Here is a 25,635-nt window from a genome sequence, read left to right as displayed (position 1 = left end):
TCCATCCACCGTAACTACCCAGAGTCTCTCAAGACTTTCACAAGTCAGCCCCACTGACACCCTATTCAGACACAGCAAAATCACAGTCTACTGAACAGAGCAATACTCAATCAGTTGAGGCATCAAGCCAAAGGAACTGCAGTAAACATTAAGAAAATGCTATTAAGATGGAAGGAATGGCAGTTTGGAAACCTACAAAAAAATAATTACGGCAACCAGCAAAATTCAATCCCGTTTAGACAACTTCCTGGGTAAACGTTCCCACCTGCAATAGTGAAGGTGTAAACCTTTGGCATGTTAGAAAATCTTAGACAGTATATTTACCTCTCAAGCTTCCCTATCAAGAATCTTAAAAATCTTCGAATAGAAAACGAAGAAAAGGAACATAAACCAATGACAACATGGTTTGGCATACACAGAATGCAAATCTAAAGAAAGACAATTGAGAAACCGTAGGTTCCAACCAAAAACATAGAGACCCGGAAAACCGGAGTCGACGCCTTCACTATGATGTGAATCACTAATAACAACTACATGAAATACACTACGCGGATAAAAGACAGGAACAGCACTCAGAAATCAAGCTCAATGTAATTGAAGAATCCATAGACTCTAAACAATTCTGGGAAAATTTGGAAACACTAAACAAACAACAACACAAAGAATTATCTATTCCAAAATGGAGATGTTATGGTCGTACAACCACGTCTCCAATCTTTTGGGCTCCTATAACATAGAAGAAAGAACAAAAACATATACCATGATTCAAATACAAAGTCCTAGAATCAACTATTAAAGACTACCAGAACCCACTGCGATTCTCCAATTACCTTGAATGAGTTACAGGACAAAAATAAAAACCCGCAACCAAAAAAAGGCCTGTGGTGTGATGTATCCTTAATGAAACTGATCAAATATACAGAAAACAAATTCCAATTGGCTATATTAAAACTCTAACATCGTCCTTAGCTCTGGCATCTTCCCCAATATTTGGAACAAGACTGATCACCCCCAATCCACAAAAGCTGGAGACAAATTTGACCAATAACTACCGCTGATATGCGTCAACAGTAAACCGTTGCGAAAATTCTTACTCTGCATTATCATTAACAGCAGACTCGCGTACATTTCCTCAATGAAAACAATTGCTACTGAGCAAATGTCAAATTGGCTTTTTACCAAATTACCGTACAACAGAACCATGTATCTCACCCTACACACCCTAATTGACAACCAAAACAAAACCAAAACCAAAGCCAAAGATCTTTCTTTCATGCTTTGTTGATTTCAAAAAAGCCTTCGACTCAATTTGGCAGTGAGCCGTTCTCTATACAAATGATTGGAAAGTGCGTGTTGGGGTAAAAACATACGACATTATAAAAATCCATGTACACAAACAACAACGTGTGCGGTTAAAATTGGCAAAAAAACACACACATTCTTCTTCACACCAGGGTCGTGGGCGTGAGACAGGGATGCAGCTTAAGCCCCACCCTCTGTCAACATATATGATCAACGAATGGGTGCTGGGCCACTAGAACAGTCTGCAGCCATCCGGTCTACCCTACGAGAATCCGAAAGTCAAATGCTCTTACTGTTGCTGATTGATCTGTGCTCTCTGTCACCAACCAAGGAGGGGCCCTACAAAGCAGCACCAGCATCTTATGCCACCAGATTCTGTCGACCTGGCCCCTGACAGTAAATCTCAGTAAGACCCCAAAATATATGGTGGTTCCAAAAAAAAGGTCCAGTCGCCAGACCACAAATGCCAAGCTTAGACACCTTTGCCCTAGAGCACACAAAAAACTATACATGACCCTCGGCCAAACATCAGCACCACAGGTTAAAACTTCCACAAAGCTGGTGACACGATCTGTCTGAGACCAAGGCAGAAGGCATCTCTTATGGCCCATAAAAGCGGAACATAAATCTTTCTAACATACCAATTCAGATCTGGCTAAAAATACAGAGATTGCACGGTCATAGAGCCATTGCCCTTCTATGGTTGTGCGAGGTTCTGGGGTCCGCTCACCAACCCAAGATTCACAAAATGGACACAACACCGAAATTGAGACTCTGCATCCAGAAGTCTGCAAACAATTCCTCGGTAAACGTAGACACCAATGAATGGCATGCAAAGCAGAATTAGGGGGCCGACTACCCAAACTATTACAAAATCAGAAAAGCAGCCGTTAATTTCTACAAACCACCTAGAAAGGAAGCGATTCCCAAACCTTCCATAACCAAAGCCATCACCTACAGGAGAGCATGAACTGGAGAAGAGTCCCTAAGCAAGCTGGCCTAGGGCTCTGTTCCAAAACAAAACCCCACAGAGCCCCACGGATCAACAGCATCAATTAGAACCCAACCAAATCATTGAGAAAACAAAAGATAAATACTTGACCACATTGGAAAGAATTAACAAAACAAACAGAGCAAACTAGATTTCATTGTGGCCCTAAACAGAGACTACAAACAGTGGCAGAAACTACTGACCACGGTGGATGCCAAACTTAAGGAAGACGTTTGACTTGTATCAGAGCTCAGTGAGCATAGCCTTCGCTTATTGAGAAGGCTCGCCGTAGGCCAGAACCATGGCTCTCAAGAGAAGACAGGCTATGTGTCACTTGCCACAAAAGAGGTGGAAACTGACGCTGCACTTCCTAACCTCTCCTGCCAATTATGACATATTAGAGAGGACATATTGCCCTCAGATTACTACAATTCCCACAAAAGATTCGTAAACAAATCCAATTTGTTAAACTCTCCATATGCACCTGGTGAAAAATTCCACCAGTGTTTGCCATCACCAGCAGCAAGATTGTGACCTGTTGCCACAAGAAAAGGGCAACCAGTGAAGACAAACCACATTGTAAATCAACCCATATTTATGCTTATTGTATTTTTAACTTGTGTGCGCTTTAACCATTTTGTACATTGTCACAACCCACTGTATATATAATATGGCTTTTATGTTGTCTTTTTCGTTTTTTGAAACTTTGTTATCGTGTAATGTTTCTGCTTAATGTGTATGTTTTTATTTCACTTTTGTATTATTATCTACCCTCACTTGTTTTGGCAATGGTTACACATGTTTTCCTCATTGCCACTAAACCCCTTGAATTGAATTGAATTGAATTGAATTGACGAAGAGAGAAGAGTAGAAGAGTAGAGAGAGAGAGAAGTCTGGTAGAGAGAGAGAAGTAGTGAGGAGAGGAAGAGAAAGTGAGTCAGAGAAGAGAGAGAGGAGAAGTAGTAAAGAGAGAAAGAGTGAGAGAAGAGAAGTAGTAGAGAGAGAGAGAGAGAGAGAAAGTAGTTAGAGAGACGAAGAGAGAAGTAGTAGTAGAGAGAAATAGTTAAACGAGAGAGAAGAGCAGTAGAAGAGGAAGTAGTAGAGAGAGAGAGAAGTAGTAGAGAGAGAGATAATAGTAGAGAGAGAGAATGTAGAAGAGAGAAGTAGAGAGAGAGAGAAGTAGTAGAGAGAGAGAAGCTAAAGAGAAATAGGCTTAGATACGAGAAGAAGTTAGGTGAGAGAGAGAGAAGTAGTGATGAGAGAGAGGAAAGTAGTAAGAGAGAGGAGAAGTGAGAGGAGGTAGTATAGAAAGTAGAATGAAGAGGACAAGGTAGTACAGGGAGGGAGAGAGAGAGTAGTAAGAGAGAAGTCGGGAGAGAGAGGAGATATGAGAAGAAGTACGTAGTAGAGAGGAGGAGAGTGAAGAATAGAGAGAGCAGAGGAGAAGTAGTAGAGAGAAGCTGAGGAGAAGTAGGACGTTATCGAGATGAGAGGAGAGGAAGTCATGTAGTAGAGGGAGAGAGAGTATGGCTGAGAGAGAGAGTAAGTAGAAAAGTAGAGAGGAGAGGAGGTAGAGAGAGAGGAAGGAGAGAAAGTAGTACGAGGGAAGAGAGGAGAGGTAGGTAGGAGAGAGAGAGAAGTAGGAGATAGTAGAGAGAGAAGTAGTAAGCGAGGAGAAATAGTAGTCAGTGAGAGAGTAGTAAGAGCAGAGAGATAGTGAGAGGAGAGAGAGAGGGAGAAGTCAGTAGAGAGAGAAAGTCAGTAGAGAGAAAAAGGGTAAGGTTTTAAGGAGAAGAAACAGTAGTAGAGAGAGAGAAGTAGCTACGAGAGCACGAGAAGTAGCTATAGAGAGAGAGAGAGGGAGAAGTAGTAGAGAGAGAGAGAAGTAGTAGAGAGAGAGAGAGAAGTAGTAGAGAGAGAGAGAGGGAGAGTAGAGAGAGAGAAGTAGTAGAGAGAGAAGTAGTAGAGAGAGAAAGAAGTAGTAGAGAGAGAGAGAGGGGGGATTACATGAGATTAGGTACTACGGTAACACTTTATAATAGCTTCCATGAATTACAACGTTATAAATGGTCATACATGTTTATAAATGCTTTGTAAGTTATTTATTTATAAACGTTAACGATTTATAAAATGATAAAAGTGCTCATGCCTTGAAGTGCTTTTAATGCTTATGAATGAATAATGAAATACTTTTTTATAAATAGTTTATTAATACTTCATCCTCAGGACTGCAGATCGCAGCGTAGTGGTAGCTGTGCCACCAGAGATTCTGTGTTCGCGCCCAGGCTCTGTAGCAGCCGGCTGCGACCGGGAAGTCCGTTGTGCGTCGTCCCACGGACCTCCCGGCTGCGACAGAGCCTGGGCGCGAACCCAGAATCTCTGGTGGCACAGCTAGCGCTGCGATGCAGTGCCCTAGACCACTGCGCCACCCGGGAGGCCCTGAACTGCAACACCACTTTGAACAGCAACAACACTGTTGCTCCCTCCACCACCTCCAGCCACGCCTTCGGCCCGCAGCACACCCTGTCTCAAGGTAATAACCACATAAGAAGCACCACTAACACTTTATAATAATAACTGATATGATGATAGCGTCGTCCGGGTTAGGGAGGGTTTGGCCGTAAGGGATATCCTTGTCCCATCGTGCACCAGCGACTCCTGTGGCGGGCCGGGCGCAGTGCGCGCTAACCAAGGTAGCCAGGTGCACGGTGTTTCCTCCGACACATTGGTGCTGCTGGCTTCCGGGTTGGATGCGCTGTTTCGGAGGACGCATGGCTTTCGACCTTCGTCTCTCCCGAGCCCGTACGGGAGTTGTAGCGATGAGACAAGATAGTAATTACTAACAATTGGATACCACGGAATTGGAGAGAAAAAGGGGGTCAAATTTAAAATAAAAAATAAAACAAATAAAAAATAATAATAGTGGTGTTGTGGTTCAAAGAGTTTAACACTTTAGTGTTGGGGTCGCCCAGGTCCACAGCTGTATCACTGAACAGAATAGCCTGAGGAAACATAGGTATCTGTTTAATGAGGAGGAGAAAATACAAGGAGGCGAGAGAAGAAAGAGAGAGAGGAGAGAAGAGAGAGAGAGAGAGAGAGAGAGTTTAGAGACAAACCAGAAAAAGAGATTGCAGTGTCCACAGGGTGTTTGGAGTGTAGGGAAGTTGAAGCCTGATCCTAGATCTGTAACCTGGGAAACTTCACCAGAGTGTGTATGGATGAGTGTCTCACCGTTCATAAAAGTCCCGTTGGAGAATGGAGAGTAGAAGCTGGTGTCGATGCTTCCGGGCGTGACAGTAGCTTTGGGACAGTAGCAGAGAAGGTGCACTGGCATCGATCGGCGTTGATCTGAGCCCTTCACAGGCATAGCTACCCAACACAACGCGTATAGCCCCTGACGACCCCCACAATGAACATAGTTCAAATGTCAGTAGAGCCTTACACTGTAGTCATTACGTCAGTACCCTTTATTCTCCCAGGCACCTGGTCCCAAATGGCCACCCAAGTACGTATTGCAGGGAATAGAGATGAGAATTGGGATCATATATTGCAACTTACAATGACCCGCTCAGAAAAATTTATGACACTTCCTCCTTACTTTGACTCTGCAGTTATCTTGGTCAATTCATAAAAACTCCTTAATAAATAAACCTCATTATATTGACAATCTACACAGGTCACTTCTGGAATTTGCCTCAAATCCAAAACCCGAACTAGAAAGCGTTGTGTTGCAGGAAGTCCAAAATGACAACACTGTGTTCTGAGTTGGTCCAACTCATCGTTGATTGATGGTCAGAACTATGTGTCCGAGGAGAGCAGTTGATGTTTGCACACACATAGGTGGTGTCGTTCCCTCCCTGTAGAGAGAGAGAGGATGAAATCAAATAAATAGAAATAAATCATCATTTTAACAGTATTCATTTTGGCTATTTCTTCCTAATTCATTAATCAAATGTAAATCCTGAATTTCCTCAAGTTAAAATTACTTCTCCCACCAACCCCAACTCCCTTGTCCTGGGTATTGTAACATGTATACTTATTCTAAAGGCAGTTTTCCATACCGGTGTGGAGTCTGTGGACAAGCCTACAGCGATGTAGCCGCTGGACACTCCTCGTAGCTGGAAGGAGAAAGTCTGTCCCGAGGTCTGCTGGGTGGAGACGAAGAAACAGGAACCAGCCAGGGCCGGATTACACTCTGACGGCTCAGCAGCACAGAGCTGAGAGTTTCCACATTCCGCCCTCGAGATCTCTACCTGTTGAAGAATGCATCATTAGTTGCTGTCATGTTTGTCATTCGTTTTACTTTAAAGGGGCAATCTGTGATTGGTACATACATTTTTCACTTTTAAATTATTAATATATACCCATTGATTCTTGAAGAATATAACTTCCCTCACAAGCTTAGTTTAACTACATCATCAGAACACAACATAATAACTTTTAAATGTTTTTTTCCTACATTGTTTACCCCATTGTTATAAAGCACTTTTAGGGACTTTAAAAAACGATAGAAATCCTAACTGAGATAGTGTAGTAAATGAGATTACTTTAATCTCCAAAACAGGCACTTTGCTTAATCTACAGTCGTGGCCAAAAGTTTTGAGAATGACACAAATATAAATTTTAACAAAGTTTGCTGCTTCAGTGTCTTTAGATATTTTTGTCAGATGTTACTATGGAATACTGAAGTATAATTACAAGCATTTAATACGTGTCAAAGGCTTTTATTGACAATTACATTGTCAATTTTACATTACATTGTCAATATTTTTAGTGTTGACCCTTCTTTTTCAAGACCTCTGCAATCCGCCCTGGCATGCTGTCAATTAACTTCTGGGCCACATCCTGACTGATGGCAGCCCATTCTTGCATAATCAATGCTTGGAGTTTGTCAGAATTTGTGGGTTTTTGTTTGTCCACCCGCCTCTTGAGGATTGACCACAAGTTCTCAATGGGATTAAGGTCTGGGGAGTTTCCTGGCCATGGACCCAAAATATCGATGTTTTGCTCCCCGAGCCACTTAGTTATCACTTTTGCCTTATGGCAAGGTGCTCCATCATGCTGGAAAAGGCATTGTCTAAATATAATCCACATCCAACGCCAAATGACATTTAATCATTTTTAAACCTATTCTATGATTCATTCCAGGCCAATAACATGTGTCATTCACACCTGTCTAACTCAAATAACACATTATTCTTGCTTTGTTTTTTGGATTGAGCTGAGTTGAGCCTCACACAGTGGATGGCGGGCAGGCAGTCTTTTGAATTCAATCTTGATTGTGTCAAGTTACCCAAAGGGTTAGATACTAGTTTTGGTGAATCAAGACATTACATACCAGCTTTAGTTTCAAGGGATGAAACTTGAAAACATTACATTTGTCTGGAGGTGACAGAAGGTTAAGATATGGATGTCCTATTTTCATTAACAAGCCAGATAAATAAAGTGAAATATTTTGAACTTAGTTATGTGTGTATTATGAAATACTATATATTTTAAAAATGTTCACATACACTGTCATGTATTTTACTGTCCCACCCTAGTGTTGTCAGGCAATCATTAGGAACATGCCTGTCTGATATCACTTTCTGACAACACTATCAGAGACATCTTTCCACACACCCAGTATCATACTCTAACAGGTTCAGCTGGCAAGATTGGATCATGGTGACTTTTAATCTGCTATTGTGATGTACACACATCCACATACTGAACAGTAGCATGGTTGTGTATCACACACACCACACACAACCACACACACAACACACACACACACACACCACATCGAACAACCACACACACACACACACACACACACACACACACACACACACACACACACACACAAACACACAACACACACACACACACACAAACACACACACACACACACACACCACAAACAAACAAACAAACAAACAACACACACATGCACACAGACACTCCTTGTTTTGATCCACATGTATGAGAGTGCTGATGGTTGCAGATGCCACACTAGCCTCTTGAACCGATAAGGAAACAGTGTTGGGTTCCATAGGACATGAGCCTATCTCCTGTTTCTGTGGCGTGAGGCAGCTTGATGTACAATACACCCGCCGTTTACAGGATGCCAGTTTCACTCACCTGTCACTCAATAGTAGGATATCTCAGTCACTCTTGTTTTAGTGCAGTGTCTTCCTCTCTCCAAAGGTCTGCCTGCGTGTGTCCTCTTTAGTCTCTTCATCACTTAACTTTATGGATGGAGGCTGTTAATCTATCACGTCAAGTTGTTGCCTTAAGCACATGTAAATCATAGCTTCTCGACTTTGTAGTTTGTTTAGTCATGTCAATATATGATTTTCCATAAAGGCAGAACACAACAGATGAATTCAATGTTCAAAGTACACAAGATACTAATCTTGGTTGGTCCATGGAAACTCTCGTGACACCATATCTAATCTTTAAGTAATTATATTGATCTTATTTTTATTTGGTAAGTCCTGCTACAAATGTTTTATAAAAACTATCAAAGAAATTGTCAACTGACTATTCACTAACTTACCCTGGCCCTAACCTTAACATACCTATCCCTGTCCCCCAACCATAATTTCACTTTAACCTTAAACATCATAATAGTTTTAAGTTAACATTTGTAATTACTAAGGGATTATTACATATTTATTGAACAAAAAGTTATTTCATTTAAATTAAATAAATTTTCAGTAAATGTGCACAATTTTCAGGCAAAATGTGTGTTTGAGTCCTTAAAACACAGTGATGTTTAATGTTTAAGGCCTACTCTAATCCACTCCAACAGAATCAGTCAATGGGGACATGTTGAAGTTGCACCTAGCCACTGATCTTGGGTCAGTTCTGCCTCTACCCACACTAATGGTTGAGGTTAGGAATGTAAAACCAACCAGACTTGATTCAGAGTCAGATGGAATTCTTCCTGCGTAATGAATTGCGAATGTAACAAATAGCTACATAACTGAAGATATGCGCGAAAAAAAATGTAGCTTTTAATGCTTCATAGTTCATGACTTTGATCCATATATAATAATTTACTGTAGACCCCCCTATATTACCTAAAAGTCCTTAAAACAAACTAAATAAAAAATTATATTAGAAAAAGAGCAATCTACTGTAACAGTTTAACATTAAACATTTATGTCCTTGTCACAGCCATGGAACCTTGCCAGGTAGACTCAAAAAAAAATATCAAACAAGTGTGTTGTGTGTGTGTGTGTGTGTGTGTGTGGTGTGTGTGTGTGTGTGTGTGTGTGTGTGTGTGTGTGTGTGTGTGTGATGGTGTGTGTGTGGTGTGTGTGTGTGTGTGTTGTGTGTGTGTGTGTGTGTGTGTGTTGTGTGTGTTGTGTGTGTGTGTGTGTGGTGTGTGTGTGTGTGTGTGTGTGTGTGTGTTGTGTGTGTGTGTGTGTGTGTGTGTGTGTGTGTGTGTGTGTGTGACAAGGCTAAAGATGGACCACTTCCCAGAAAATGCCTATGGCAGTCCATCCCTGCTCAGATGTTAACTTTTCACGTTGCAGTTGATCTGACAATATAAGAGTGCTGCGAGGAAGGGAATCATGACTTAGTACATGTCGTACAGCTTTTCTCCATCTCTCTCTCCGTCTCCGTCTCTCTCTCCCTGCGTCTCTCCCCTGTCTCTTCTCCGTCTCTCTCTTCTCTCCGTCTCTTCTCCGTCTTCTCTCTCTCTCTCTTCCTCTCCTCTCTCTCTCTCTCCTCTCTCTCTCTCTCTCTCTCTCTCTCTCTCTCTCTCTCTTCTCTCTCTCTCCTCATTACAAAGACTCTCGCAGTGTGGCAGACTATGGGGGGGATTTCCGCACGTTGGCAGCTGAGAGTGCCTGGAACCCGGATCCGCTGTTCAACACGTTCCTGCACAGATGATCAAAGTGAAGGACGAGGTTGCAGCTCAGGAACAACCGACAGGTCTCGACTCGCTCATTGCCTTGACCATCCGGATCGATGGGTGGCTACGGGAACGTATAAAGTAGAGAAGGTCCAATTCCACCTCGCCTCCGAGGCATCCCGGAAGTCCCCAACGTCTCCATGGCCGAGAGGACTCGAGGCTACCCGAGTTCCCCCGAGAGTCTCCGAAGTTTGCTGATTTACCTCTTCCCAAGCCGATGCAACTAGGCAGAGCGAAGCTGTCCCCAGCCGAACGTCTACACCAGCTTCACACGAAGACGTGCCTTTATTGCGGGACTACTAGTAATTTCGTACTGTCAAGACTCAGGAGAAGACCCAGATGCAGACAGTTTCGAAGTAACAAAAGTTTATTACAAAAACAGGTCTACTCGCAGACCTGCAACGCAAGGGCCTGGTGGACCTGGAGAGCAGGGCGACTTCATTCCTATTAAAGGTACCATACTGATGTCGGCTGGATGGAACCAGAATGCGCTCTGCTGTGGAGAGCTGGCGGATTAGGGTTGGACCGGCAGCTATTCCTCATGAGGCTGGAGGGCCTGAGTACAATAGGTCTCTTCAATTTTTACTCTGCGGTGCTGAGTGCCTGGCAGCTGCTAAGGCCCACATGAGAAAAGGGTGTGGAGCCTGGGCTGTGGGTGTGAGAGGAGCCTATTTTCCACAACCCATCTGCCACCCTGCAGAGGCGACGGATGGCAGTGGGTTTCTAAGGCCGGGTGACATTTGACTCTTGGGAAAGGAGGGGTGGAAAACCCTGGAAGTCCTGGCACAACAAACAGGAATAATGTTTCTTAGGCTGCTGGAGAGATTCCTGGAGGAGGTTCAGGAGACACTGTCTGAGTTGGTAATAGGGATGTTTGTGTGGCCAAAGGGGGAGGGGCCACCAGAGACTGGGTACTGGCAAGGGGGTCTGGAGAACTGATCTCTAGATTGAGGACGGTAGGAGCAGGGATTGAATCCTCCAACTGGGAAAGTTTCAGGAATTTTACAACCCTAACCGTAAATCACTGTGATCCCATTGCACGGCACAAGAACGATCCCAGTCCCACTGCCGAGAGAGAACGTTCCCACAGCCTTGTTCTGTCCTTCCTCATGGGCCTCCAGAAGAAACCCTTTGTAGGTGATGGTTCCTGACAGAGAGAAAGAGAGAGAGAGAGAGAGATATGTTTTAATGGAGTCTATAATTGTAATGGTAGGTTTTTTGAACAGTGAGAGACAGAATGACAACAAAAAAATCCAGAAAAATGCATGACAAAAATGTTATAAATTGATTTGCATTTTTATGAGGGAAATAAGTATTTGACCCCCTCTCAATCAGAAAAATGTCTGGCTCACAGGTGTCTTTTATACAGGTAATGAGCTGAGATTAGGAGCACACTCTTAAAGGGAGTGCTCCTAATCTCAGTTTGTTACCTGTATAAAAGACACCTGTCCACAGAAGCAATCAATCAATCAGATTTCAAACTCTCCACCATGGCCAAGACCAAAGAGCTCTCCAAGGATGTCAGGGACAGGATTGTAGACCTACACAAGGCTGGAATGGGCTACAAGACCATCGCCAAGCAGCTTGGTGAGAAGGTGACAACAGTTGGTGCGATTACTCGCAAATGGAAGAAACACAAAAGAACTGTCAATCTCCCTAGGCCTGGGGCTCCATGGAAGATCTCACCTCGTGGAGTTGCAATGATCATGAGAACGGTGAGGAATCAGCCCAGAACTACACGGCAGGACCTGGTCAATGACCTGAAGAGAGCTGGGACCACAGTCTCAAAGAAAACCATTAGTAACACACTACGCCGTCATGGATTAAAATCCTGCAGCGCACGCAAGGTCCCCCTGCTCAAGAAAGCACATATACATGCCCGTCTGAAGTTTGCCAATGAACATCTGAATGATTCAGAGGAGAACTGGGTGAAAGTGTTGTGGMCAGATGAGACCAAAATGGAGCTCATTGGCATCAACTCAACTCGCCGTGTTTGGAGGAGGAGGAATGCTGCCTATGACCCCAAGAACACCATCCCCACCGTCAAACATGGAGATGGAAACATTATGCTTTGAGGGTGTTTTTCTGCTAAGGGGACAGGACAACTTCACCACATCAAAGGGACGATGGACGGGGCCATGTACCGTCAAATCTTGGGTGAGAACCTCCTTCCCTCAGCCAGGGCATTGAAAATGGGTCGTGGATGGGTATTCCAGCATGACAATGACCCAAAACACATGGCCAAGGCAACAAAGGAGTTGCACAAGAAGAAGCACATTAAGGTCCTGGAGTGGCCTAGCCATTCTCCAGACCTTAATCCCATAGAAAATCTGTGGAGGGAGCTGAAGGTTCGAGTTGCCAAACGTCAGCCTCGAAACCTTAATGACTTGGAGAAGATCTGCAAAYAGYAGTGGGACAAAATCCCTCCTGAGATGTGTGCAAACCTGGTGGCCAACTACAAGAAACGTCTGACCTCTGTGATTGCCAACAAGGGCTTTGCCACCAAGTACTAAGTCATGTTTTGCAGAGGGGTCAAATACTTACTTCCCTCATTAAAATGCAAATCAATTTATAACATTTTTGAAATGCGTTTTTTAGGATTTTTTTGTTGTTATTCTGTCTCTCACTGTTCAAATAAACCTACCATTAAAATGATAGACTGATCATTTCTTTGTCAGTGGGCAAACGTACAAAATCAGCAGGGGATCAAATACTTGTTTCCCTCACTGTATATATTTTTTGTGAACCTACCCACTACTGTTGTTAACTTTAAACAATTTATAATCAAGCAACATTTCAGCAATTATTTACCTGGCATACCGGCTGCTAAGGTGTTTCAGGCAGCATATCTGTGTTGTTACTGTTCCGAAAACAAACTCTTTGATCGGGGGCAACGATCGGCTCAAACAGGAACGGCTTCAGTAGGTTTATTGGCTCCCTAACTAACATTATTTCATCCTCTGCCGTAAACTCAGACTCGGAGCTACTCTTGGTAAATTCAGCCATTTTGAGTGGTTTCAAAATGTTCTCTCCTGCCAGTGACACAACAATGCTAATATGCCGATTTACAGTTACAGTTAGCTGGCGGTCTAAATCCTAGTGTTTCCATTCCCATTTAACTTGCACTGTGATCAAGTGAAGAAGACACAGGAGGTGGTGAGAGTGAGGCCCTGTCTCTGTATCAGTTAGCCCAGGTGAAGGAGACTCAGCAGGTGGTGAGAGTGAGGCCCTGTCTCTGTATCAGTTAGCCAGGTGAAGAAGAGTCAGCAGGTGGTGAGAGTGAGGCCCTGTCTCTGTATCAGTTAGCCCAGGTGAAGGAGACTCAGCAGGTGGTGAGAGTGAGGCCTGTCTCTGTATCAGTTAGCCCAGGTGAAGAAGAGTCAGCAGGTGGTGAGAGTGAGGCCCTGTCTCTGTATCAGTTAGCCCAGGTGAAGGAGACTCAGCAGGTGGTGAGAGTGAGGCCTGTCCTTGTATCAGTTAGCCCAGGTGAAGAAGAGTCAGCAGGTGGTGAGAGTGAGGCCCTGTCTCTGTATCAGTTAGCCCAGGTGAAGGAGACTCAGCAGTGGTGAGAGTGAGGCCTGTCTCTGTATCAGTTAGCCCAGGTGAAGAAGAGTCAGCAGGTGGTGAGAGTGAGGCCCTGTCTCTGTATCAGTTAGCCCAGGTGAAGAAGAGTCAGCAGGTGGTGAGAGTGAGGCCCTGTCTCTTGTATCAGTTAGCCAGGTGAAGAAGACTCAGCAGGTGGTGAGAGTGAGGCCCTGTCTCTGTATCAGTTAGCCGAGGTGAGAAGAGTCAGCAGGTGGTGAGAGTGAGGCCCTGTCTCTGTATCAGTTAGCCCGGGTAGAAGACTCAGCAGGTGGTGAGAGTGAGGCCCTGTCTCTGTATCAGTTAGCCCAGGTGAAGAAGAGTCAGCAGGTGGTGAGAGTGAGGCCCTGTCTGTATCAGTTAGCCCAGGTGAAGAGACTCAGCAGGTGGTGAGAGTGAGCCCTGTCTCTGTATCAGTTAGCCCAGGTGAAGAAGACTCAGCAGGTGGTGAGAGTGAGGCCCTGTTCTGTATCAGTTAGCCCAGGTGAAGAAGACTCAGCAGGTGGTGAGAGTGAGGCCCTGTCTCTGTATCAGTTAGCCGAGGTAAAGAAGACTCAGCAGGTGGTGAGAGTGAGGCCCTGTCTCTGTATCAGTTAGCCCGGTGAAGAAGAGTCAGCAGGTGGTGAGAGTGAGGCCTGTCTCTGTATCAGTTAGCCCAGGTGAAGAGAGACTCAGCAGGTGGTGAGAGTGAGGCCCTGTCTCTGTATCAGTTAGCCCAGGTGAAAGAGAGCAGCATTGATCACACCATCTTACGCCTTAGCCCCACCCAACTATTTAAGGACTCACATGTGAGGACATGTACCAAAAACAGAGTGAGTAAGGTAGTGTAGTAAACAAGTGTTGAAAGTAAGTGCCTACAATCAGGAAAAACTCCAGGTAAAAATACACTTCATCTAGTCCATGGCCTATATCTTAACATGCTGTTCTTCAAATGATGGTCTCTTGTAAACACACTCTATATCAAATCAAACCAAGGTTTATTTGTCACGTACACAGGATACAGAAGGTATAAACGGTACAGTGAAATGCCAGCTCTTCCTCGACAGTAATACGGGTGATAGACAAGGTAGTTATGTGTACAATCCGGAGTAAAGTGGCTGAGCAGCAGGATTAATATAAAAGTAGCAGCAACATATGAGGGTTGAGTGTGTGATTGTGTGTGTGTGAGTTTGTGTTGTGCGTGAGGGTTAAGAGAGAGTAATGTGAATGTGCATAGAGGCAGTGCAGATAGTCCAAGTGCGCAGATAGACAGCCATTGACAGTAGCAAGAAGAACAGTCTATGGCTGAGGTGGTTGGATACCTTGATGATGTTGCGGGCCTTCCTCATACACAGCCTTGTATAAATGTTCTGGATAACTGTGAACTCGCCCCCAGTGATGGACTGGGCCGTCCGTACCACACATGAACAAGGGATTCTATATTCGGAGAGCTTGTTTCTGTCCTACTCTTGGCTTTGTTCGAGGGCATGTGATGTCCATGGCCTCTCCCTGATCTAAAAGATAGGTTTGTCGAGTTGTGTCCAGTCCAGGTGGTGCTTGTACAGGCAGACCATCTCTGGGAAGAAGGACGTCAGCGTTGAGCAGAAGCTCAAACCTGGTCTCAACACTGAGCTCAAACCTCAGTCCAAACACTGCTTTATGACAACACCAGACCCCAGTCCATCAAAGCTGTTAACGGTCATGAACAGTTCAAGTGTTTTTCATGATGGGATGATATTTGGATGAAACCAGATCAAAGTATGAAGAATGACTGTTTCTTCTACGTGGATAAAGTTTGATCATAAAGTTACTGGTCCCCCATGTCAAACACTTTGTATGAGGAGGCGAGATTATTAAGGGATAGGGTGACATCACCCTAACTCTCTCATTTTAATAAACCAATGGTAAAATGATATTCTCTTACCTAATTTAGATAAGTACTGTCTTGTAACCAACATTGGAGAAGGTGTGTTTGCAAAGGGGTGTGATTTATATAGCTAAATAGCTACTCTAAATTTGACTCAGTGTCAGAAAAAGAACACGCTGTCGTATACGTCAATCCAGAGCATCCCAAACATAATCAATTGGTGATATGGCTCGTGAGTATGCAGGACATGGAAGTACTGGCACATTTTCAGCTTCCAGGAATTGTGTACAGATCCTTGCGGCATGGGGTCTTGCATTATCATGCTGAAACATGAGGTGATGGCAAACGATGTCATCTGCCAGGTACAATTGGAACCAGGATTCATCCATGAAGAGCACATTTCTCCAGCGTGCCAGTGGCCATCCAAGGTGAGCATTTGCCCACTGAAGTTGGTTAGCACTCCAAACTGCAGTCATGTTAAGACCCTGATGAGGAAGACAAGACCCTGGTGAGGAAGACAAGCACGCAAATGAGCGTCCCTGAGACAGTTTCTGACAGATAATGCAGAAAGTCAGAAAGTCTTTGGTTGTACAAACCCACAGGTGGATGGATTAATTTGGCAAATGAGAAATGTTAAAAACTGGGATGTAAACAAATTGTGAACAAAATTTGAAAGAGATACACTTTATGTTTGTATGGAAAATGTCTGCTGTCTTTTATTTCAGCTCATGAAACATGGGACCAGCACTTTACATGTTGGGTTTATATGTTTTGTTATTAGCTAAGTATTGTTTGTTTGTAGTTGTTTTATGAAAATTTGTGGATTTCCTTGAAAATGAGAATGGGAATCTCAAGAGATTTCATCCTACAAAATGTATAATAAATAAATAAACTATGACAAATGAAATTTATATCTGCTTTCAGTTGACTGAAATTGCATTTACAATAATAAATATTCTGTAATGAAACTAACCATCAAGATATTGTTAATTAAACTAACTATCCACTAACCTTAACTCAAGCCCTCACCCATAACCTATCCCTGGCCCCTAACCAATTTTCTAACTTTAACCCCAAACCAAGTTGTTGCCTATCAGCAGAGTTGCAGTTGTTAGTTTATTGATATTGAATATTGCACACAAACTAGTTTTAAGTGAAATATATATACAGTACCAGTCAAAAGTTTGGACACACCTAGTTTAATGTCTTCACTATTATTCTACAATGTAGAAAATAGTAAAAATAAAGATAAAGTCTTGAATGAGTAGGTGTGTCCAAACCTTTGACTGGTACTGTGTATATATATATACAGTGGGGAGAACAAATATTTGATACACTGACGATTTTGCAGGTTTTCCTACTTACAAAGCATGTAGAGGTCTGTAATTTTTATCATAGGTACACTTCAACTGTGAGAGACAGAATCTAAAACAAAAATCCAGAAAATCACATTGTATGATTTTTAAGTAATTAATTTGCATTTTATTGCATGACTTAAGTATTTGATTACCTACCAACCAGTAAGAATTCCGGCTCTCACAGACCTGTTAGTTTTTCTTTAAGAAGCCCTCCTGTTCTCCACTCATTACCTGTATTAACTGCACCTGATTGAACTCGTTACCTGTATAAAAGACACCTGTCCACACATTCAATCAAACAAACAGACTCCAACCTCTCCACAATGGCCAGGACCAGAGAGCCTCGTAAGGACATCAGGTATAAAATTGTACACCTTCACAAGGCTGGGATGGGCTACAGGACAATAGGTAAGCAGCTTGGTGAGAAGGCAACAACTGTTGGCGCAATTATTAGAAAATGGAAGAAGTTCAAGATGACGGTCAATCACCCTCGGTCTGGGGCTCCATGCAAGATKTCACCTCGTGGGGCATCAATGATCATGAGGAAGGTGAGGGATCAGCCCAGAARTACACGGCAGGACCTGGTCAATGACCTGAAGAGAGCTGGGACCACAGTCTCAAAGAAAACCATTAGTAACACACTACGCCGTCATGGATTAAAATCCTGCAGCGCACGCAAGGTCCCCCTGCTCAAGRCAGCGCATGTCCAGGCCCGTCTGAAGTTTGCCAATGACCATCTGGATGATCCAGAGGAGGAATGGGAGAAGGTCATGTGGTCTGATGAGACAAAAATAGWGCTTTTTGGTCTAAACTCCACTCGCCGTGTTTGGAGGAAGAAGAAGGATGAGTACAACCCCAAGAACACCATCCCAACAGTGAAGCATGAAGGTGGAAACATCATTCTTTGGGGATGCTTTTCTGCAAAGGGGACAGGACGACTGCACCATATTGAGTGGAGGATGGATGGGGCCATGTATCGCGAGATCTTGGTCAACAACCTCCTTCCCTCAGTAAGAGCATTGAAGATGGGTCGTGGCTGGGTCTTCCAGCATGACAACGACCCGAAACTGTCACGTCCTGACCATAGTGCTTATGTGTTTTGCTTGTTTTAGTGTTGATCAGGACGTGAGCTGGGTGGGCATTCTATGTTGTGTGTCTAGTTTGTCTGTTTCTGTGTTCAGCCTAATATGGTTCTCAATCAGAGGCAGCTGTCAATCGTTGTCCCTGATTGAGAATCATATATAGGTGGCTTGTTTTGTGTTGGGGATTGTGGGTGGTTGTCTTCTGTCTTTGTGTTCTGCACCAGATAGGACTGTCTCGGTTTTCACATTTGTTATTTTGTATTTTGTATAGTGTTCACGTTATTGTCTCTTCTTTATTAAATCATGTTGAACACTAGCCGTGCTGCATTTTGGTCCTCTCCTTCACCCCAGGAAGAAAGCCGTTACAGAAACACACAGCCAGGGCAACTAAGGAGTGGCTCCGTAAGAAGCATCTCAAGGTCCTGGAGTGGCCTAGCCAGTTGAAAGTCCGTATTGCCCAGCGACAGCCCCGAAACCTGAAGGATCTGGAGAAGGTCTGTATAGAGGAGTGGGCCAAAATCCCTGCTGCAGTGTTTGCAAACCTGGTCAAGAACTACAGGAAACGTATGATCTCTGTAATTGCAAACAAAGGTTTCTGTACCAAAGATTAAGTTCTGCTTTTCTGATGTATCAAATACTTATGTCATGCAATAAAATGCAAATTAATTACTTAAAAATCATACAATGTGATTTTCTGGATTTTTGTTTTAGATTCCATCTCTCACAGTTGAAGTGTACCTATGATAAAAAATTACAGACCTCTACATGCTTTGTAAGTAGGAAAACCTGCAAAATCGGCAGTGTATCAAATACTTGTTCTCCCCACTGTGTGTATATACTATATATATATAGTATGTCAAATTATAAATGAACGATTATCACATTTATTTATTGAACAAAAAGTGAATCATTTCAATAAATGTCCACATGTTCAGGTAAAAGTTTATTTTGAGTCCTTAAAACACAGCAATGTTTAATGTTAAAGCCTGTTCTACACACTCACACTGAAGTTGAGTCTAGCTGCTGATCTTGGGCGGCAGGTACCCTAGCGTTTAAGAGCATCGGGCCAGTAACCGAAAGGACGCTGGTTCGAATCCCCAAGCCAACTAGGTGAAAAATCTGTCAATGTGCACTTGAGCAAGGCACTTAACCCTAATTGCGCCTGTAAGTCACTCTGGATAAGTCACTCTGGACTTAAATGTAAATACCAGTTTTACCTCTACCCCACTAATGGTTGAGGTTAGGAATGTAAAACCAACCAGACTTGATTCAGAGTCAGACTGGAATTCTTCCTGCGTAATGCATGTCGAAAGTAAACAAATAGCTACATAGCCGAAGATATGTGGAAGAAAATGTAGCTTTTAATAATTCATGACTTATGACCCATATATAATACTTTACTTTAGCCCCCTGATATTACCTGTATGTCTTAAAACAACTGAATGAAACTTCTGTTAGACAAACAACAATCTAACGCAACAGTTTAAAATTGAAGTTTCTGAAGTCAATCGACTGTAACTTGATTATTAACTTGATTATTTATTGTCTTGTCACGGCTAAAGTGCAATCAGAAACATGTCAAACAAGTGTGTGTGTGTGCGTGTGTGCGTGCGTGCGTGCGTGCGTGCGTGCGTGCGTGCGTGCGTGCGTGCGTGCGTGCGTGCAGACGATGATGCGGGACTGCCAAGCTTTGATTCAAATCGGTGGAATATCACGTCCTCTATCGAAACGTGAAATCAACCCGGTGAGCCATGGTTAGTAATTTTATGATTTACTTTCACTACTCAATATTTCACATGCCTATGTTATTAATACTAACAAATCATTGTCCTCCGTAAGGTCTGAACTAGGGTTAAAGATGTCATGTTGGAGATGGGTTTCCCCCAACCTTTATATGTGTCACTCTCCTTCACACCCACAATATAGACCTGCTATACAGAGAAATGGTGGGTTTTCTCTGTGTTCTTCTATCTCCTGGAGACACCATCATAGGTGAGTCACCAAGATGSTTGAAACACACTATTGGACTTCCCCGATCAGTACTGTATTGGCTGAGATGCAGGGATGAACTGGGGACAGTAATCTGCCTGGGAATTTCTAATAACACAACCCATTTTATTCCTAATGTTCATTTTGCGAGAAAAATAACTAAAATATCTGACAGGTCTTAAGACAGACCATTTACCAGAATTGCCCTTTGGCAGTCCGTCCCTGCTCAAATGTTAACTTTTCACGTAGCATATTCCATCACAGCTGACCTGACAATATAAAGATCTCTGTGAGGCGTAGAATCATCACTTAGTCCAAGTACATGTTGTCCAGCCGTTTCAGTACACGTCTCACTCGGTCTCTCCCAGATCTCAGATTAGAAAAGGAACCACACATCCTCTCTCTCTTCTCTCTGTCCCTCTGTCCCGCAAAATGACGCTGGAGAGACGAAGCGGTACGGGGAGTAACATTTAATAAATGACGGACATATAACGAACAAAGCACAGCGTCAGCAACAAAAACTTAGACCAGATAACAATCAATTGCAAGCAGCAGGCGAACAGAGCAAGGGAACAGACCAAATATAGGGGAGGAAATTAACATGTAATAGTGAGCTCCCGGTGAGTCCATTAACGCTGATGCGAGTGACGAGAAGGAAGCGCAGGTGTGGGTGATTGATGGCAGGAGCGTGTGGATCGCAGGGTAAATCTGGCGCCCTCAAGCGCAGGGGGAAGGGAAGAGCGGGAGGCAAACATGCACAGTAACCCCTCCCTGCTTGGGACGCCACCCGCGGCGGTCCAACCTGGGCAAACCGGCGAGACATGGGCGCAGGGCAAGCCAGTTGGGCGCGTGAAAGCCCGACTGAACCGGCAGCGAGCGTGGCGAGCCTCGGCCGAGCCGGCTCAGGCAAGGAGCCTGACGATCCGGCTGAGCTCAAAACGCCTGTCGATCCCTGCTGAAGGGGAGCCGTGAATCCAGTGGAGTAGTGACGGTGGGAATGGGAAACCGCCGAGCCAGGAAACCTGTCTCGAGCCAGCGGGCGATGAAAGCCTGAAGCCGGCTAGCTTACGGCACCCGGTCATCGGCAGCGGAAATCCACAACGTCCCCAAACAAAACACAAAGACAAACAAAAAAAAAACTCTGGACGGCTGGGCAAAGCAAAACTTGACAGATCCACAGCTGAGGCCCGAAGTGGATGAGCCGCACAATCCGAGTCAACCGGGCCAAGGAAACCTCTCGAGCCAGCTAGCGGCGCAGAAAGCCGATAGAGCTGGCTAGGCATCCCCGGTTCCATTGGTGGGCGACCCGAACCGCTGCCACCATTCTCCAAATCCAGAACGCCAGTTACTCCCACGATGCTTCGTATGATGGCTGCCTGCATTCTGGTCACGCAAGAATGTAAATAAATGACGCTGGAGAAGACGAAGCAGGTACGGGGAGTAACATTTAATTAAATGACGGACATATAACGAGACAAGCACAGCGTTCAGCAAACACAAAACTAGACGAAGAAACAATGCATGCAGCAGCAGGGAACAGAGCAAGGAACAGACAAATATAGGGGAGAAATTAACATGTAATAAGTGAGTCCAGGTGACGTCCATTAACGCTGATGCGAGTGACGAGAGAAGGCAGGTAGGTGGGGTGATGGATGGCAGGAGCGTGTGATGCAGTGGTAATCTGGCGCCTTCAAGCGCGCAAGCGGGAAGGGAAGAAGCGGAGCAACTGCGACAGTCTCTCTCTCTCTGTCTCTCTTCTCATCTCTCTCGTCACGTCTGCGATCCTTCTACTCTCTCTCTCTCTCCTCTCTCTCTCTCTCTCTCTCATCTCTCTCTATCTCAATGGGCTTTAATTGGCAAGGGAAACAATATATTAACATTGCCCAAGCAAGTGAAGTAGATTATATACAAAAGTGAAATAAACAATAAAAATGAACAGTAAACATTACATTCACAGAAGTTCCAAAATAATAAAGACATTACAAATGTCATATTATGTATATATACAGTGTTGTAACGATGTGCAAATGTTTAAAGTACAAAAGGGAAAATAAATAAACATAAATATGGGATGTATTTACAATTGTGTTTTCTCTCTCACTCTCTCACTCTGTGACTCTGTCAGGATCCATCACCTATAAAGGATTCAATTCCTGCTCACTGTAACTTCCTGATTCGGGAGATCCTCCAACTGGGATTTCAACCCTATATACAATACAGCACAGCACATTCTAGCCATATTCTTCACTGTTATCAATTTACCTACTGACTTATTGGATTATATTGACTCAAAAATCTGTTTGATTCCGGAATTCCTGGTTATTCCTGGAATCTTTTAAAACATGATTTCTGGAAAACCTGGGAATTTGGGGTAAGTTACCGTAATCAGTGACTTTTCCTTAAATGATTTTGTACCAAAGTCATTGTTCTCTATTGACTGACTTTACCTGCTGTTTTACTGTTAGGTCTCTGGGGTGAGTCAAAGCAACAACCAGCCTAAATCATCAGTAACAGTCACCTGGACAACACCATCCTCAGCCTCCTTGGGCAACATCGTAGTCAAGTGAGTCTCTGCTACAATTGCCAAATGCCGGTAACTTTACCAAAATTGCCGGATTTTCCAGGAATCCTGCTTATTTCCTCCTGATTCCAGAATCCTGTGAACGTTACAAACAGGATTTCTGGAAAATATGGGAATTTAGGGAAAATAACACGCAATGCATTTGTTTTTGGCATGATTTTTCTGTAGGAAGAAACAGCTCCTACTACAACTACAGCTCCTAGTACAACAACCAATACTACAGCTCCTACTACAACAACTACAGCTCCTACTACAATAACCAAAGCCTCTACTCTGACAACAATTACACAACGAATCCCTGAACTACCAACAACTATACAACCAATCACTCAACAGACGAGCACTACACCTAAAACCACTGGACAGTCAACAACTAATAGTGGACCTGGTAAGTGTGATTTACTTAATTTAATATTTCATGTAATTGGTCAAAAAGGCCAACCCTGTCACATCCTTTCCTTTTTAAATACTGTGTTTGTCTGTCAGTCTGTCTGGCTGTCTGTCAATCTGTTTGTTTGTTTCACGCTTGTTCGTATGATTGACTCATTGTGTCTCTACAGGATATAAGTTTGAGTTAACCGAATCTGAGATCTTGAAGCAGGTGAAAGTCACTGTCAAACATACAGTACCCAGTCATAAGTTTAGACACACCTACTCATTTAAGGGCTTTTCTTTATTTTCTACTATTTTCTACATTGTAGAATAATAGTGAAGACATCAAAACTATGAAATAACACATATGGATTCATGTAGTAACCAAGTGTTGAACAAATCAAAATACATGTTATATTTGTGATTCTTCAAAGTAGCCACCCATTGCCTTGATGACAGCTTTGCACAGTCATGGCAAAGGTGTGTCCAGGATGAGGAAAAATCTCACTCATCAAAGGGATTTAAATGTATTGGTTGCTTTAACAGATGTATAAAGTTGGAAAGTGAAGTGAAGGAGTAGGAAGGAACGTGAGGAAAGTAGCAATAAGAAATGTATTAAATGATGTAACCCCTGTGTTAATTCCTGCTCCGTGAGGAACCGGTCAGACGAGGGCTGCCAGGGGACTTTACACTGTGATTGAGAATTTTTCAGAGCTAGTTGACAGGGGGAAGAGGAGGAGGACAGTGGAGAGAAAACACCGACAGAACAGGATGCAAACCTGATCACAAAGATATCTTACACACATATTTTACAATAGATTATCTTGCAGATTACACTCTTACCACATGACCTACAGTACTGTAACGATAAGGAATTAAATATCTATCTACTTTTAGTTGTTGGAATTTGCATTAACCATTATAAATATCCTGTACTACCTATGAAATGAAACCGTACAGGTTAATGACTATATTTGACCTCAAAGTGTTTATTATAGATCGGAATAAGATTTTGACAAATCAAACTTATGTTGCATCTTTTGAAAATAAAAGGTTTTGTTCTTCTGAATGTCTGTGTGTCAGATCTTTCTGGCGTGGAGAGGGTTAAAAGATGGGGAGACAGACACAATATCAGACATACTGTCACGTACTGACCTTTATTTCCTTTGTTTTGTCTTTATTTAGTATGGTCAGAGCGTGAGTTGGGGTGGGCTGTCTATGTGTGTTTTTCTATGTTGGGGTTTTGTGTTCGGCCTGGTATGATTCTCAATCAGAGGCAGCTGTCAATCGTTGTCCCTGATTGAGAATCATACTTAGGCAGCCTGGGTTTCACTTTTGGTTTGTGGGTGTTTGTTGCCGTGTCAGTGTTTGTTCGCCACACGGTACTGTTTTCGTTCGTTATTCTTCGTTTATTGTTTTGTTCCAGTGTTCCGTGTTGCTTATTAAAAGACATGAACACTTACCACGCTGTGCTTTGGTCCTCCTCTCTTCCACCTAACGACGAGCGATACACATACAGCACTGTAGAAAGGGGAGGTGCTAAACTTTACCTCAGCATTTGATTGACACACAGCGGAACCTGATTAACTTCTTGTCAATATGGGGGCGCTGTTTCCACTTTGAAAAAAATCGTGCCCAAATTAAACTGCCTCGTACTCTATTCTAGATCATACAATATGCATATTATTATTACTATTGGATTGAAAACACTCTCAAGTTTCTAAAACTGTTTGAATTATATCTGTGAGTAAAACAGAACTCATTTTGCAGCAAACTTCCATACAGGAAGTGAAAATCTGAAAACGATGCTCTGTTCCAGGGCCTGCCTATTCAATTGCCTTATATTTATCGATATGCATGCACTTCATACGCCTTCCACTAGATGTCAACAGGCATCGACAACATGTCAACAGATGTCTGAGGCCGAACAAGAATTTTTGGAGTGACAGGTCTGGAAATTTCTTTCTCTTCTCTGGCGCGCGAAGTACCTCGACATTGTCTTCTGATAAGCGGTCGGTATACACAGCGAATATCTCTGGCTCTGATTTTATTTGATACATGTGATAATAACATCGTAAAGTATGTTTTTTCAACCGAGTTTTATCAGTTTATTCAACGTTTATTGGGAGTTTGGGAATTTTCCGTTCTTTGCATCAAGAGAAAATGGGCATGTTCGCGCCACATGGCTAGCTAAGGTTGCTAATTCGACAGGAGAAAAGGACATTCTAAAACCAAACAACGATTTATTATACGACTTTATGTTTGTTCGAAATGTGCATATTAGAGCTGCAAACCGTGGTTATACATTGTGAATATGTAGCATCGAATTCACCAGAATGCCGAGCTATTTTGGACACTCACCTAATCTGACAAAGAACTCATCATAAACTTTACATAAAATACTTGTTGTATGGCAAATGAAATACACTGGTTCTTAATGCAACGCCGATTAGATTTTTAAAATAACTTTACCATAACAAACAGCTTGCGTTTGCGAGACAGCGCCCGCCAAACGGCAGAGATAGGAATCAACATTTTCCACAGAAATACGAAATAACATCATAAATTGTTCTTACTTTGCTGAGCTTCCATCAGAATCTTGTACAAGGAGTCCTAGGTCCCC

At 43.2% G+C, this 25,635-nt stretch overlaps 1 long non-coding RNA gene across 1 annotated transcript in view; it reads left to right on the top strand.

The window, feature by feature from the left end:
- The first annotated feature begins 4,181 nt into the window (after nucleotides 1-4,181).
- Nucleotides 4,182-25,635, top strand: part of LOC139023846 (uncharacterized) — a 46,065-nt gene continuing 24,611 nt past the window's right edge. The window contains exon 1 of the long non-coding RNA XR_011475031.1: nucleotides 4,182-4,252. This is a non-coding gene — a long non-coding RNA (uncharacterized lncRNA). The remainder of the gene's footprint in view (nucleotides 4,253-25,635) is intronic.

The sequence above is a fragment of the Salvelinus sp. IW2-2015 genome, linkage group LG37, assembly GCF_002910315.2.
Source record: "Salvelinus sp. IW2-2015 linkage group LG37, ASM291031v2, whole genome shotgun sequence".
Taxonomy (NCBI): Eukaryota; Metazoa; Chordata; class Actinopteri; order Salmoniformes; family Salmonidae; genus Salvelinus; species Salvelinus sp. IW2-2015.
Note: the sequence above shows the minus strand (reverse complement) of the source record. Positions and strands in the feature narration are given on the sequence as shown.